Source organism: Hemiscyllium ocellatum, chromosome 9 (genome assembly GCF_020745735.1).
Source record: "Hemiscyllium ocellatum isolate sHemOce1 chromosome 9, sHemOce1.pat.X.cur, whole genome shotgun sequence".
In the NCBI taxonomy this organism is placed as follows: Eukaryota; Metazoa; Chordata; class Chondrichthyes; order Orectolobiformes; family Hemiscylliidae; genus Hemiscyllium; species Hemiscyllium ocellatum.
Genome location: NC_083409.1, coordinates 97,583,789 through 97,601,824, shown reverse-complemented (window position 1 = coordinate 97,601,824; position 18,036 = coordinate 97,583,789).

Here is an 18,036-nt window from a genome sequence, read left to right as displayed (position 1 = left end):
TGGCCTATATCCATCTAATTCTTAATGAAGGGCATTTGCCCAAAATGTCGATTTTCCTGCTTCTCTGATGCTGCCTGACCTGCTGTGCCTTCCAGCACCACACTCTTGACTCTGATAACTCCAGCATCTGCAGTACTCACTTTTGCCATATCCCTCTAAACCCTTTCCATTCATATACCCATCCAGATATCCTTTATGTGCTGCCAGTATACCAGCCTCTACCACTTCCTCTGACAGCCATTCCATACATGCACCATGCTCTGTGTGAAAAAGTTGCTCCTAAGGTCCTTTAATATCTTCCCCCTCTCACCCTAAACATAAGCCTTCTAGTTCTGGACTCCCCCACCCAGGGAAAAGACTTTGTCTATTTATCCTATCCATGCCTCTCATGATTTTATAAACCTCTTTAAGGTCACCCCTCAGCCTCCGATGCTCCAGGGAAAACAGCCCCAGCCTTTTCAGCCTCTCCCTGTAGCTCAAATCCTCAAACCCTGGCAACAGTTGGGTAAACCTTTTCTGAACCCTTTCAAGTTTTGCAACATCCTTCCGATAGGAAGGAGACCAGAATTGCAAGCAGTATTCCAAAGGTGACCTAATCAATGTCCTGTACAGCCGCAACATGACCTCCCAACTCCTGTACTCAATACTTTGACCAATAAAGGAAAGCATACCAAACGCTTTCTTCACTATCCTATCTACCTGTAACTCTACTTTCAAGGAGCTATGAACCTGCACTCCAAGGTCTCTTAGTTCAGCAAAACTCCCCAGGATGTTGCTATTACGTGTGTAAGTTCTGCTAAGATTTGCTTTCCCAAAATGCAGCACCTCGCATTTATCTGAATTAAACTCCATCTGCCACTCCTCAGCCCACTGGCCCATCTGATCAAGATCCTGTTGTACTCTGAGGTAACCTCCTTTGCTGTCCACGGCACATCCAATTTTGCTGTCATTTGCAAACTTACTAATTATGCGTCCAACGTTCACATCCAAATCATTTATATAAATGACGAAAAGTAGAGAACCCAGCACCGATCCTTGTGGCACTCCACTGGTCACAGGCCTCCAATGTGAGAAACAACCCTCCACCACCACCCTCCGTCTTCTACCTTCGAACCAGTTCTATATATAAATTCTCCCTGTATTCCATAAGATGTGACCTTGCTAACCAGTGTCCCATGGGGAAACTTGTCGAATGCCTCACTTAAGTCCATATAGATCACATCCATTACTCTGCCTTCATCAATCCTCTTTGTTACTTCTTCAGAAAACTCAATCAAGTTCATGACACATGATTTCCCATGCACAAAACCATGCTGACTATCCCAAATCAGTTCTTGCCTTTCCAAATACATGTAAATCCTGTCCCTCAGGATTCCTTCCAACAAGTTGCCCACCACCGATGTCAGGCTCATTGGTCTATAGTTCCCTGGCTTGTCCTTACCACCTTTCTTAAAAAGTAGCATCACATTAGCCAACTTTCAGTCTTCTGGCACCTCACCTGTGACTATCAATGGTACAAATATCTCAGAAAGGGGCCCAGCAATCACTTTCATAGCTTCCCAGAGTTCTAGGGTATACCTGATCAGGTCCTGGGGATTTATCCACCTTTATGCAGTTCAAGACATCCAGCACTTCCCCCTCTGTAATACGGATCTTTTTCAAGATGTCAGCATCTATTTCCCCACATTCTATATCTTCCATTCCCTTCTCCACAGAAAACACTTATGCAAAATATTCATTTAGTGTCTCCCCATCTCCTGTGGCTAAACACATAGGCTGCCGTGCTGATCTTTGAGGGACCCTATTCTCTCCCTAGTTACCCTTTTGTCCTTCATGTATTTATAAAATCCCTTTGGATTATCCTTAATCCTAATTGCCAAAGCTATCTCATGTCCTCTTTTTGTCCTCCCAATCTCCCTCTTAAGTACACTCCTCTTGCCTTTATAGTCTTCTAAGGATTCACTTGATCTCTCCTGTCTATACCTGACATATACTTCCTTCATTTTTGTAACCAAATCCTCAATTTCTCTAGTCATCCAGCATTCCCTACACCTACCAGCCTTTCCTTTCACCCTAACAGGAATATACTGTCTCTGAACTCTAGTTATCTCATTTCTGAAGGCTTCCCATTTTCCTGAAGAACATGAGCAATAAGCATGTGATACGCCTAAAGATAATGAAGCAGGGATCATTTATTCCACTGACAAAATGAAGGAAAATTGAGATTAAACCAGGAAACACAATATTCTTAGAATTAAAATGGTAGTTCACATATGGTTGAAGAAATCCTTTATCTCTCTCTCTCTCTCCATGAGACTTCTTTCTGCTAAAGACACCCTTTCTTCTGAAGAGAGTTCATTTGACTGCCCGAGCTCCCCTCTTCAATGTCTTCTCTCACCATCACCTCACATTCTGATATGGTCTTGATATACGGTAGGGTGATCAATGAATCAGGGCATACAATGTCCTGTTGGCATTGTCTGTATGGTAGACATCGGCACACGAAGATGTTGGGGTATCTGTACCACCCTACCCTACATCAAGAACATATCAGAAATGACAACCAGATTCCTCAGACCACTGGGAATCATGGTAGCACACCAACTCACAGCCACACTACTTAACTACATACAAGAACAAAAGATCCCATATTCACAACATGCAGGACCAACATAATATATAAAATCACACGTAACGACTGCCACAAACACTACATGGGACAGACTGGATACGTGACCATGAACTAATAACAAAACTGCATGACCAATTCTCACTCATCTCAATACACACAGACAAGGAGGGATAATGTACCCATCCTAGGACAAGCTAAGTAGAGATATGCATGGGAATTCCTTGAGAGCTGGTTGTCAACCTGGAATGCAGAAGTAGACCCCCATATACAAGCCACTGCAGAGAAAATCCCGAAATGACAACAGACCAGGTCATATAGATATCAAGATTAGATATCAGGAATGATTCCTGATGAAGGGCTTTTGCCTAAAACATCGATTTTCCTGCTTCTCGGATGCTGCCTGATCTGCTGCGCTTTTCCAGCTCCACTCTAATCTAGACTCTGATTTTGAGCAATCAGGACTCCCGCCCACCTTCTGAGGACCTCTTCGCCCACCTCCAACACACTGCATCCACCTGGACACCCCGCGCTGGCCTATTACCTGCCCTCGACCTCTTCATTTCCAACTGCCGCCGGGACAGTAACCGCCTCAACCTGTCTACTCCCCTCCCCCACTCCAACCTCTCACCCTCACAACGCGCAGCCCTCCAATCCCTCTGCTCCAATCCCAACCTCACCATTAAGCCAGCAAATAAAGAGGGTGCAGTGATAGTCTGGCACACTGACCTCTACATCGCTGAAGCTAAACGCCAACTCGAGGACACCTCTTCCTACTGCCTCCTCCACCATGACCCCACCCCCCATCACCAAACCATCATCTCCCAGACCATACAAAACCTCATCACCTCAGGAGATCTCCCATCCACAGCTTCCAACTTCATAGTCCAGGAACCCCGCACTGCCCAGTTCTACCCCCTTCCCAAGATCCACAAGCCTGACCACCCTGGCCGACCCATTGTCTCAGCATGCTCTTGCCCCATTGAACTCATCTCTACCTACCTCGACACTGGCCTATCCCCCCAGTCCAGGAACTCCCCACATACGTTCGAGACACCACCCACACCCTCCACCTCCAAGAGTTCCGTTTCCCCAGCCCCCAACGCCTCATCTTCACCATGGATATCCAATCCCTCTACACCTCCATCCGTCATGACCAAGGCCTCCAAGCCCTCTGTTTTTTCCTTTCCAGACATCCCCAACAGTACCCTTCCACCGACACTCTCATTCGTTTGGCTGAACTGATCCTCACCCTTAACAATTTCTCCTTTGAATCCTCCCACTTCCTCCAGACCAAAGGGGTAGCCATTGGCACACGTATGGGCCCCATCTATGCCTGTCTCTTTGTTGGCTATGTAGAACAGTTGATCTTCTGTAATTACTCCGGCACCACTCCCCACTTCTTCTTCCGCTACATTGATGACTGCACTGGCGCCACCTCGTGCTCCCGCGAGGAGGTTGAGCAATTCATCAACTTCACCAACACATTCCACCCTGACCTTAAATTTACCTGGACCATCTCTGACACCTCCTTCCTGTTCCTGGACCTCTCCATCTCCATTAATGACAACCGACTTGACACTGACATTTTTTACAAACCCACTGACTCCCACAGCTACCTGGATTACCTATCTCTTGCAAAAATGCCATGCCGTATTCCAAATCCCTCCGCCTCTCCATATCTTCTCCCAGGAGGACCAGTTCCACCATAGAATACACCAGGTGGCCTCCTTCTTTAGAGACCGCAATTTCCCTTCCCATGTGGTTAAAGGTGGCCTCCAACGCATCTCGTCCACATCCCGCACCTCCGCCCTCAGACCACACCCCTCCAACCGTAACAAGGACAGAACACCCCTGGTGCTCACCTTCCACCCTACCAACCTTCGCATAAACCAAATCATCTGCCGACATTTCTGCCACCTCCAGAAAGACCCCATCACCAGGGATATATTTCCCTCCCCACCCCTTTCCACCTTCCGCAAAGACCGTTCCCTCCGTGACTACCTGGTCAGGTCCATGCCCCCCTACGACCCACCCTCCCATCCTGGCACTTTCCCCTGCCACCGCAGGAACTGTAAAACCTGTGCCCACACCTCCTCTCTCACCTCTATCCAAGGCCCTAAAGGAGCCTTCCACATCCATCAAAGTTTTACCTGCACATCCACTAATATCATTTATTGCATCCGTTGCTCCCTATGCAGAATCCTCTACATTGAGGAGACTGGACGCCTCCTAGCAGAGCGCTTTAGGGAACATCTCCGAGACACCCGCACCAATCAACCACACCGCCCCGTGGTCCAACACTTCAACTCCCCCTCCCACTCTGCCGAGGACATGGATGTCCTGGGCCTCCTTCACTGCCGCTCCCTCACCACCAGACGCCTGGAGGAAGAACGCCTCATCTTCCGCCTCGGAACACTTCAACCCCAGGGCATCAATGTGGACTTCAACAGCTTCCTCATTTCCCCTTCCCCCACCTCATCCTAGTTCCAAACTTCCAGTTCAGCACTGTCCCCATGACTTGTCCAGACTTGTCCTACGTGCCTATCTCCTTTTCCACCTATCCACTCCAACCTCTCCTCCCTGACCTATCACCTTCATCCCCTCCCCCACTCACCCATTGTACTCTATGCTACTGTCTCTCCACCCCCACCCTCCTCTAGCTTATCTCTCCATGCTTCCAGCTCACTGCCTTTATTCCTGATGAAGGGCTTTTGCCCGAAACGTCGTTTTTGCTGCTTGTTGGATGCTGCCTGAACTGCTGTGCTCTTCCAGCACCACTGATCCAGAATCTGATTTTGAGCATCTGCAGTCCTCACTGTTGCCATTTAGATATCAAGTGGAGTAGGCCAACAACGCTTCACAGAAATCACACTGATGATGTTTGCGAGCATGGTGACGGAATGTCTATATGAAAACCCATCAGCTCAGTGAGCAAACCAACAACCACATCCACAACCTGACTACAAATCTTTGCAAAAACCTTAAAAGGTGAGTTTATTAGTTACTCAATGAGAAATAATAATGCAACAGTTATAAACACAGATTAGCAATGACAAGTGAGTCCAAAAAAAAGGTCAAAAGGTTCAGTCTGTGGGTTGCTCAGGAAGAGTAGATGATGGAATGTTGATCATCAAACAGTTGATTTTGAGGCTCGTGGTTTTGTAGTTTGATTGAAATTCTTTTGGCCTGTTTCCTTTGGCCTTTTCGCTGGCTAACAGGCTTCAATTTCTCAAAGTGAGAAAGAGTTTACCCGCAATGCAAGGGTGAATAATTGGTGGTTCTTTGACTACAATCTTCATAGTACACTAGTGTTGTACCCAGACTAGTACATGAGAACTTCAACCCACTGGCATACACAAGCCCCTCAGCTCACTAGCATTCCTTTTCCCACTAGCAGTCACAGAACTGACAGAAACATCTGTTTGTGTGTTTTCTTGAAAGGGGAAGACTCAAAACATGTCTCTCACCCAGACTGCTTTCTTGTCTGTCATCATGTCCACAGTCTGAGATAACACTCAGTAGGTTGTAATTCAGTTTGTACCATATTATCTCTCTTTCAAGTCTATCCCTTCAAAGCTTGACAATTAGTGACATGACAGGGTCTCTCCAGCCAGCCACTGAACTCACATCTTCAGTCATCTTTTGGCTTTATGCCTTTTTCTTTAAAGAGCATTTCATAATTAAAAGTTCAATACATCTATAAGTGATTCAGGATGGTGATCTATCATCATGTCAACGTGCATTTCAAAATCAATTCAGCACATTCTGAGGTCATGAAAGGCATTATACAAATGCAGATCTTTTTTCCATACTAGGAAAGATATTGTTATTTAGCGTTATGATAAGTTAAGCAATTTCTGTCCTGTTTGTTTTGAGAACCCTCAGTATAAACAAGCCAAAATTTGTTTAAATCTACCTAAAAATTATCAAGCAAGGTACCAGATTGATATTGCCTCGTGATACCACACACTAAAGATGATATCAATTAACAAGAGGTTATATTAGGTTCTTGGGGGCACTGGTATTGTCATGATCTCTGATCCAGAAGTTCCATGGAAGTATGTTATCCAAGCAGGATGCTTAAAGGAAAATAATTGTGAGTATCTTCTGCGATAGGTTTTCAGATAATCAAATTTACCCAACTGTTAAGTGATAAATGAAAGACACAATGTTCCCAAGACATTAGTAACACATACCATACACTGATGGTTCAAATATATTGTTTAGCGGTTTTGCTGTTTTTACTTTCACACTCGACCTTAAACATGGAGAGGAAACAGCTTCTCCATTCTCACAGTAACATGAAACCAGTGACAGCATAACAAAATCCTGCTGTTATTGTGGTAAGTCATTGTGGACAGTAATACAATGAAGAGACTTCAATTTTCTAAAGGGAAAGTGTTTGGGGTTGTGTGGGGTGGGGGGTGAGGAATTTTATTCACTTCTATGAGAACAGACTCGACTTGAGTGCACTTCTATAAACACAGTAATCCTGTGCTGATCTGTAGTTGCTACTTCATTATCACTCTGCAGGAGTGTATTTATAGATTCAAAATATAACCTCTGGAAACAAGAGCTCAGCATCTTTTACACATAATGACAGGAGGTGCTGCTTTGCATTATAAATAGTTTTTATTTATAATTGTGGGAGGAAGCATTCATCCAGTATCAGCTTCCAGTACAAACTGCAGCTCCTAATTGGCACAAATGAGAAGCATAATAAGTTTTGTTGTTCTCTACAAACTAATGGGACCCAGCCCAATGCTGAATTAGCTGCATACATCTGCTCTCCTATGATGTCAGTTTGCCAGTGGCCTCACAGCAGCCAACTATAATAGTTTATTATTTACAGATAGGAATTTGAGCAAAGAGATTTGATAAAGAGAAGTTACTGTCCTTGACAGTTACAACCTCAGCTAACTCCAGGCGCCCTTGAACTAATCAGAACAATTGCCATTCTGCTGCATTTTTATTTTTGGTCCAGAATTTTCCCTGCAGCTCCTCAATGTGAAGTCAATCAGTTCCAGGTGATTAGATAGGATTTCAGATTTGGAGATTAATGTACCTTTGAATGGTGACTTTCCCTCAAGGGGATTCACACTGTTTGTTGCTGATCGAGTTTATTGCTATCCAGACAAACTCTCACTGATAAACAACAGTTTCAGAACAGTGACAATGTTATTTGAAATCAAAAACTCCTCCAGTTTCTTTAGAATCCTTAGCCAGAATATTCCACTATAGAGTCCAAGTCTAAGGTGGGCCTGGAAGTGAAAGTGCATTCACTTGGGGGCAAGTGGGCTTTGTTCACACAGATATGTGGTTTTCAGCTTATTATTTATGCATGTGAAATTTTGATGAATACAACAATGAATCCTATAGGGCAGGGGCAGACAAGTCATTCTTACCCTACCAGGACCGTGCAGGATCAAAAGTCGTGGCTCAATTTCTAAAGACCATTTGAAGAGGCATTCACTCACTGCCAAACTAGAGGATGACTCAATCTGTGTCAATCATTCCCTGTCCTTCCCTAGAAGTTTTTTCAGAGCAGACAGAAACTGACCCCTCATTTCAGTGACCCTGCACTGGAGGTTCAGATGGTCCAGGGAAGGTGGGAGGTCCCTTTCCCCTGGGATGGAAGCAGGAGGCTCTTCACCCTCCCCAACCGATTAACCAAAGTAATCTGGACTGAGGTTGTAGCACACAGCAGTACCAGTAAAGGTACCCAGATCCAGTACAGGAAGAGGTTGAATGATGTCCTTCATTCTGCAGAGATAAGTGGCACCATCTGCTCACTGCAAACTGACACCCACAGGTATGTCACCCAGTCTACCTGTGCCAATGTAGACAGATGTCAGACAGGACAATCAAAGTACCACAAGGATTGATATTCATTTTGGTAAGAAAAGAAGGAAGCTGGATTATTATTTGAATGGTAGGAGATTGGGAAAGCAAAAGAAGCAATGAAACCTGGGTATCATTGTACATTAGTTGCTGAAAGGAACATGCAGGTGCAGTGAGTGGCGAAGAAGGCAATCGTAGGCCTTCATCGCAAGAGGATTTGTGTATCTGAGTAGCGATGTCTTGCTGCAGTTATACAGGGCCACATCTGGAGTATTTTGTGCAGTTTTGGTCTTCTTACCTAAGTAAGGGTATTAAGAATCATAGAATCCTGATAGTGTGAAAACATGCCATTTGGCCCAACAAGTCCACACCAACCCTCTGATGAGTATCCCACCCTGAACCAATCCACTACCCCTATTACTCTATATTTCCCTTGACTAATGCACCTAACCTACACATTCCTGAACACTATGGGCAATTTAGCATGGCCAATTCACCTAACCTGCACATCTTTGGACTGCAGGAAGAAACCGGAGCACCCAGAGGAAACCCACGCAGACACAGGGAGAACTTGCAAACTCTACACAGTCACCTGAGGTTGGAATCGAACCCAGGTCCCTGACGCTGTGAGGCAGGAGTGCTAACCACTGAGTCACTGTGCTGCCCCTCTACAATGTTCTTGCAATGGTGGGAGTGCAGCAAAGATTTTATCAGACTGATTCCTGGGATGACAAGACTGACATATGAAGAGAGTTTGGATCGTTTAGGACTATATTCACCAGAGTTTAGAAGAATGAGGAGAAAAATTCATATAAACATAAAATTCTAACAGGATAAGCGCAGGATGACCCTGATGACTGGGGAGTCCAGAACCATGGGTCACAGTCTAAACCATACAGGATAAACTTTTTAAGACAGAGATGAGAAATTTCTTCACCCAGAGAGTGGTGAGCCTATGGAATTCTCTGCCACAGAAAATGGTTGAGGCCAAACATTGAATGTTTTCAAGAAGAAGACGAGGTGCTGAGTTGGATGATCAACTTCACTTGAATGGCAGAGCAGGCCGGGAGGATCATAGCCCACTCCTGTTCCTATGTTCTATGTTTTTCTTGACTCTCAATCCTTCTCCCTAGCTGTCTGCAGGACAAAAAATTGCAGGGAGTGGGATTGTCCAGCAAAGGGGTGCCAGATATTTGCAACCCTCATTCCTTTTGCAAAGGAGGCTGCAGGTTGACAGGGGAAAACTGTGACTGAGCCTGCATCAATGGAGAGATAGGATTCACACAGAAAGCCACTTAGGGAGCCTGCAGTCTGCTGTTAATATGCAGGCAGAGAGTGACACTGTATAAAGAAGTGCTTGTTCATGTTCAGCAGCTAATTCTTCCTTTCCTCTGCAAGAGGAGACTTCTCCTAGCTCCACCTCCACTTCCTCCCGAGTATCCAGCTCAACCACCACCACCATGTTCACCATCAGCTCTGAGGGTGGTGCCCTTGAAACTTCAGAGATGTCTGTGTTCATTTACACTGCTGGAAAAGCGCAGCAGGTCAGGCAGCATCCAAGGAGCAGGAGAGTCGACGTTTCGGGCATGAGCCTTTCTTCAGGAAGAAGGGCTAATGCCCGAAACGTCGATTCTCCTGCTCCTTGGATGCTGCCTGACCTGCTGCGCTTTTCCAGCAACACATTTTCAGCTCTGATCTCCAGCATCTGCAGTCCTCACTTTCTCCTCCTGTGTTCATCTACACCCTCTACCAGCACTGATATTCTCCTCAATAAGCATTCTACGGAGTGTGATTAGGCTCAGGGTCACAAACATTTGACCACAATCTGCAGAGGAAGCAAAACGTACAAGATTTCAGGCTTCACTTCTTCCAATAAGTCTTTGACCTTCAAAGGACAGCTGGAGAACAGACCATTGCTCAGCCCCAAGCTGTTGCTGAATCTCTGTACTTGGCCATGGTGGAGATGTAGAAACAGGCAGGGCCCCTCAGGAGACTAGAGAGGGCTCCTACTAAGTTTTGTTCAGTGTCACGGTTCTGCCATGCAAGAATTTGGTTGCCTGTAGGGAAAGAGCAACAGTTGTCTTGGAGATCTGGTCCAGCAGTTCAGTTGCTGCTGGATATGTGCTCTAATCTTTATTCCATTGGTTTAGATACATCCACAGGCAGAGAGTGTGGTGCTGGAAAAGCACAGCAGGTCAGGCAGCATCCAAGGAAAATTGACTTTTCGGGCAAAAGCCCTTCATCACCCATTCCTTTCCTGATGAAGGGCTTTTATCCGAAACGTCGACTTTCCTGCTCCTTGGATACTGCCTGACCTGCTGTGCTTTCCCAGCACCACACTCTCGACTCTAATCTCCAGCATCTGCAGTCCTCATTTTCGCCAACCTATGAAGACATATTGGTAAGCAAGGAAAGATGATGTTTTGAGGCTACAATCAATTAAAACGACATAATCTGCACTACTATCAACATATTTTGACTTGCACTGCACTTAGGTTTGCTATAGTACCATTATGTTGCAAGGTGCTGATATAATTGGCTAAAATGATAAGAACAGAGCTTTGGCTCCATCAGCATGTGATGCTGGTTTTCACCTTTTACTGTCTCAATCTCAGTAATACATGTGCCTAATGTTGTTCTCATTACCTAGTAAATGATAGGTCTATCACTGAGGGATCATAGGCAATGCTTATGAAGCTAATTTCAGAGACAGGTGGACGAGGTTAGAGCATGAAGAATGGACCTGATTTTGCTATAGTAGTGAGAATAAAGTGACAATTAATGTGTGTCATGAAGAAATGTGCAGCATGGAGGAATTAATGACCTTTCCCCTGGTTGGGGTCTATCCCTGGGGGAAACACATTCAGAATAAGAGGTGGACAGCACACTATTGAAATGTAAAGCTCATCACGCTCTCCGTGTCAGAGTCATAGAGATGCACAGCATAGAAACGGACCCTTCGGTCCAACCCGTCCATGCTGACCAGATATCCCAACCCAATCAAGTCCCACCTGCTAGCACCCGGCCCATATCCCTCCAACCTTCCTATTCATATACCCATCCAAATGCCTCTTAAATGTTGCAATTGTACTAGCTCATTCCAGACACATACCACCCTCTGCGTGAAAACATTGCCCCTTAGGTCTCTTTTATATCTTTCCCCTCTCACCCTAAACCTATGCCCTCTAGTTCTGGACTCTCCAACCCCAGGGAAAAGACTTTGTCTATTTATCCTAACCATGCCCCTCATAATTTTGTAAACCTCTATAAGATCACCCCTTAGCCTCCAACGCTCCAGGGAAAACAGCCCCAGCCTGTTCGGCCTCTCCCTGTAGCTCAGATCCTCCAACCCTGGCAACATCCTTGTAAATCTTTTCTGAACCTTTTCAAGTTTCACAACATCTTTCCGATAGGAAGGAGACCAGAATTGCACGCAATATTCCAACAGTGGCCTAACCAATGTCCTGTACAGCCGCAACATGACCTCCCAACTCCTGTTCTCAATACTCTGACCAATAAATGAAAGCATTCCAAGTGCCTTCTTCACTATCCTATCTACCTACGACTCCACTTTCAAGGAGGTATGAACCTGCACTCCAAGGTCTCTTTGTTCAGCAACACTCCCTAGGACCTTACCATTAAGGGTATAAGTCCTGTTAAGATTTGCTTTCCCAAAATGCAGCACCTCGCATTTATCTGAATTAAACTCCATCTGCCACTTCTCAGCCAATTGGCCCATCTGGCCCAGATCCTGTTGTAATCTGAGGTAACCCTCTTTGCTGTCCACTACACCTCCAACTGTACCTCTTATGCTCGCATCCAAATCATTTATGTAAATGTCAAAAACTAGAGGACCCAGCACCACTCCTTGTGGCACTCCACTGGTCACAGGCCTCCAGTCTGATAAACAACTCTCCACCACCACCCTCTGTCTTCTACCTTTGAGCCAATTCTGTATCCAAATGGCTAGTTCTCCCTGTATTCCATGAGATCTAACCTTGTTAATCAGTCTCCTTATCCAATCAATAGCGTGGTGAGGTGTGGGGAGTCATTAAGGATGCTCACTCAATACAAATGTACAGTCCTGGTTGACAAAGGTCTGCTGGATTGTAAGAATAGTGAGGTAACAAGATGATAGCTTTAGGGGATCATGTTGGAATATAACATCATGAATTCTGGAGTGACATTGGTTTATTGGAAGTGGAACTCAGCTGAGCCTAGTTCTCTAGGCAGTGGACTCGTGATTCATTGCAGATCCCTTCATCTGGCCATAAACTTTAAGCAGTAACTCTAACCGCCTGAGAAAAGAAAGAATTCCTCATAACAGTACACTATACTTCACTTTTTCCATAAGGACCAATACCTTCAACCCTCCTTATCACCCAAGATTCCCTTCCTACATTATCCTTCACTACACTGTCTAGTGATGCCCATCATCCCTTTACCCTATATCTACCAGTTTCATTCTTGTTTATTTGATTTCCCTACTGTTTCCTGCTTCAGCCCAATTAAGGTCCCAATGCCCTTCCTGGCTCTGTTTCCTCTCATGTTCAGGGAGACCTTCACCCTCACTTTTCCTGATTCCCATCCCCCCATCCAAATACCATATCATACAATTTGGCCCCAGTGATCCTATCACACCACATTTGCTCCATCTGTTCAAATGCAGACAACCAGCTCCTGTCTTGTGTTACTTTTGCTCCATGTGGAGAATTTACACTGCATTAACTTGGATTTAAAGCTGTACTATATGACAAAGCAGTTCATCCTTCATCCAAAGTCCAGGATGAAATCAGGTTTACCAGGTTTAAGCCTTTTATATGCAGTCAGGTATCTGAAAGGACTGATTTCTCCACTGGTTTGAAGTCAGTGAAGAAATAGCACTTGATTCTGGAGCTTAATGAGATGCATACACATGCAGATAGGCTTTTTGACACCTGCAGTCAGGAATACCTGTGATGTGGAGGTGCAGGCATTGGACTGGGGTGGACAAAGTTAAAACTCACAAGACACATATCAACAGCTTTCAGGATCAGAGAACCTTACGGCAAATGTTGATCCCACCAGCGAAATTGCGAATATTTGGCTCATGTCCAAAGAAGTTTCCCATGCCTGCCGTTCTTCTCCCTTACTCTAGGGTTAGATGACTCCACCTTCTGTGCTGTGACAATATCTCCCCAACCAGAAGTAGAAATTGGAATATTCCTATGGTTTTGCAGTGGCTCTCTGCAGCTATTGATGCCTAAAGACTAGTGGCCCTAAATACAGCTACTATCAGACTGTCCCTCTGTGTAGGTAAGTACTACTCAATTCTCCTAACACCTGAGAGACGATAAGCCTGTGAGGAATAGTGGACTGAACCAGCATTTCCATGCTCCATAGTATGACAAGTTTTTTTTTTAAAATCACTGGTACTTTTGTACTTTTGTTAGAGATTGGCATATAGAAATTAGCAGTGGTTTTGTTCTTTATATTTCTTGTGAATATCCATGGGATGTGGGAATGCATTCCAGAGCCAGTATAAATGGTAAGTTAAACATTAAAAACAAAGTTATACTACTGTGCCAAACTTTATACCACATAGTGCATAAGTTGATTTTTTTGGGCTGGCAGGTTTGTTCCTGTCAAGCAGGTATGAATAGAAGGTAAATTGAAAAATAAATCTTTTGGTTTCTGTATTTAAGAATTAGTGTATTAAGAACTTTGCAACACCAGCTGAAACAACCATTAGTGGGCCAATTCAAACAAATTTAGTTCTCCAGGATTTTGAAAGGAAGTTAAGTGACACCAGTGGTGAGGGGAACAGCAGCTATAAAAATATAAGCAATATAGATGGAGAAAGGAAAATTATAATTAATGACTATAATTAGATTCCTGAAGAAGGGCTCATGCCCGAAACATCGATTCTCCTGCTCCTTGGATGCTGCCTGACCTGCTGCGCTTTTCCAGCAACACATTTTCAGCTCTGATCTCCAGCATCTGCAGTCCTCACTTTCTCCTATAATTAATGACTGCACACCATAACTGGGAATTACTCCAAATATATACGGAATTCAATTCAAAACCTGGGTCCAAAAATAATTCAAATTGTAATGCAGTACTAAAGGAATAATGAGAAATCAGAGGCTCTGAACTTCAGTCTGAACTGCCAGAACAAAGACACAGGAGCAAGAAACTCCTTTAGCACAACGTGAGGTCTGATTTAAAGCTATGTGCCTTCTATTTCAAAGGAGGTTTGAGGTCATGCAAATCCTGAAAATGTATTTTGCAGGCCCCCGATTCCCTCCTCCTGGACCAATTTTAGACTTGCTGAAATGTAACAAAATAAATGACAGTAACCTTTAAAAAAGTATTTATACATGATATAATAAGCCCATGTAATGCCAAATCTTACAAAAGCAAATATGTGTTCGATTCTGAATCACTGCATCTTTGGCTGATAATCATTGTTTGGGAGCCTAGTGACAAAAGTGAAGGTGGTAAAGGTCACATCTCATGGAATACAGGGAGAACTAGCCATTTGGATACAAAACTGGCTCGAAGGTAGAAGACAGAGAGTGGTGGTGGAGGTTTGTTTTTCAGACTGGAGGCCTGTGACCAATGGAGTGCCACAAGGATCAGTGCTGGATCCAGTACTTTTGATCACTTATATAAACGATTTGGATGTGAGCATAAGAGGTATCATTAGTAAATGTGTAGATGACACCAAAATTGGAGGTGTAGTGGACAGAGAAGGTTTCCTCAAAATACAACGGGGTCTTGACCAGATGGGCCAATGGGCTGAGGAGTGGCAAATGGAGTTTAATTTAGATAAATATGAGGTGCTGCATTTTGGAAAAGCAATTCAGAGCAGGACTTATACAGTTAATGGTAAGGTCCTGGGGAATGTTGCTAAACAAAGAGACCTTGGAGCGTAGGTTCATAGCTCCTTGAAAGTAGAGTCACAGGTAGATAGGATAGTGAAGAAGGCATTTGGTATGCTTTCCTTTATTGCTCAGAGTATTGAGTACAGGAGTTGGGAGGTCATGTTGTGGCTGTGCAGGATGTTGGTTAGGCTACCTTTCGAATACTGCGTGCAATTCTGGTCTTCTTCCTATCGGAAGGATGTTGTGGAACTTGAAAGGGTTCAGAAAAGATTTACAAGATTGCTGCCAGGGTTGGAGGGTTTGAGCTATAGGGAGAGGCCGAATGGGCTGGGGCTATTTTCCCTGGAGCGTTGGAAGCTGAGAGGTGACCTTATAGAGGTTTATAAAATCATGAGGGGCATGGATAGAATAAATAGACAAAGTCTTTTCCCTGGGGTGGGGGAGTCCAGAGCTAGAGGGTATAGGTTTAGGGTGAGAGGGGAAAGATATTAAAGGACCTAAGGATTAACCTTTTGACAGAGAGTGGTGCGTGTTTGGAATGAGCTGCCAGAGGAAGTGGTAGAGGCTGGTACAATTACTGCATTTTCACTGATTAGCAAATTTAGCAACTGTATCTCCATTCTTTCATCCAATTTTTTCATATAAGTTGAAAATAATTGTGGTTCCAGCAGTGATCCCTGTGGCATATCATTTGTTGCATTTTGCCAATCTGACTTGCTATAAATCACGCACTCACTCTACTAAGCGCACACACATGCAAACACACTGTCTCATGCGCACTCATACACTCACATATAAGTCTACAGAGTGAATTTGCATTTGCAGATACATGCTATTTTTGCACAAAAAGCACACAACCTGCAGGCAGTCAATCCATATAATATTTTATAAATTCCTTCCTCGGAAATAGAAGCAGTCTGACTCAAGATTGTGATACAGACAGACTCTCATCTCACATCTTTAATACATTGTCTGAGCTGAGATGTCATTTTTAAAAATAAAACCTTAAGTTATCTTGAGAATATAACTTAAATGTAGTTCTGGGATTTACAGATTAATAAACCAAACCTGCAACCCATTCCAAAAGTTGAAAGACTTTACTGCAATCTAGAGTCGAGAGTGTGATGCTGTGAGGGAAGGGGGTAGAAAGATAAATGGGAGGGGTTGGGGCTGGGGGGTGGGGGAGGGAAGGTAGTTGAGAGTGCGGTAGGTTGATGAATATGGGGGTAATGGTAATAGATCGGAGAGGAGGGTGGGGCAGATAGGTGGGAAGGAAGATGGACAGGTTGGACCCAACACCGACCCCTACGGCAAACCATTGGTAATTGGACTCCTGGATGAACATTTCCATTCAACCACCACCCTCTGTCTTCTTTCAGCAAGCCAATTACTGATCCCAACTGCTATATCTCCCACAATCCCATTCTTCCTCATTTTGTACAATAACCTACTGTGGGGAACCTTATCAAATGCCTTGCTGAAATCCATATACACCACATCAACCGGTTTACTCTCATCTACCTATTTGGTCACCTTCTCAAAGAACTCAATAAGGTTTGTGAGGCACGACCTAGCCTTCACAAAACCGTGCTGACTATCCCTAATCAAATTATTCTTTTCTAGATGATTATAAATCCTATCTCTTAGAACCTTTTCCAACACTTTACCAACAACTGAAGTAAGGCTCACTGGTCTATAATTACCTGGGGTGTCTCTATTCCCCTTCTTGAACAGGGGAACCACATTTGCTATCCTCCAGTCTTCTGTCACTATTCCTGTAGACAATGACGATTTAAAGATCAATGCTAAAGGATCGGCAATCTCCTCCCTGGCTTCCCAGAGGATCCTAGGATAAATCCCATTCGACCCAGGGGACTTATCTATTTTCACATTCTGCAGGATTTACCTCTTCCTTGTGAACCTCAATCACACCTAATCTAGTAGCCTGTATATCAGTATTCTCCTCGACAACATTGTCGTTTTCTAGAGTGAATACTGTTGAAAAATATTCATTAAGTGCTTCCCCATCTCCTCTGACTCCACACACAACTTACCATTACTATCCTTGATTGGCCCGAATCTTACTCTCGTCATTCTTTTATTCCTTAAATACCTATAGAAAGCCTTAGGATTTACCCTGATCCTATCCGCCAACAACTTCTCATGTCTCATCCTGGCTCTTCTGTGGTCTCTCTTTAGGTCTTTCTTGGCTACCTTATAACCCTCAAGCGCCCTAACTGAGCCTTTACATCTCATCCTATCGCAAGTCTTCTTCTTCCTCTTGACCAAGGATTCCACTTCCTTCGTAAACCACGGCTCCCATGCTCTACAGCTTCCTCCCTGCCTGACAGGCACATACTTATCTGGGACACGCAGGAGCTTTTCCTTGAATAAGCTCCACATTTCTAATGTGCCCATCCCCTACAGTTTCCTTCCCCATCCTTTGCTTCCTAAATCTTGCCTAATCGCATCATCATTGCCTTTCCCCCAGCTGTAACTCTTGCCCTGTGGTAAACACCTATCCCTTTCTATCACCAAAGTAAACAGTTTGTTCAATATATCATTTTAATTGCATGACACTGTGATCTTTTGCTATAAGTTCTGTGTCTTACAATCCTGCCTCACTAGTACCTGATGAGGAAGCAGCTCTCTGAAGGCTAGTACTGCCAAATAAACTGTTGGTCTATAACCCGGTGC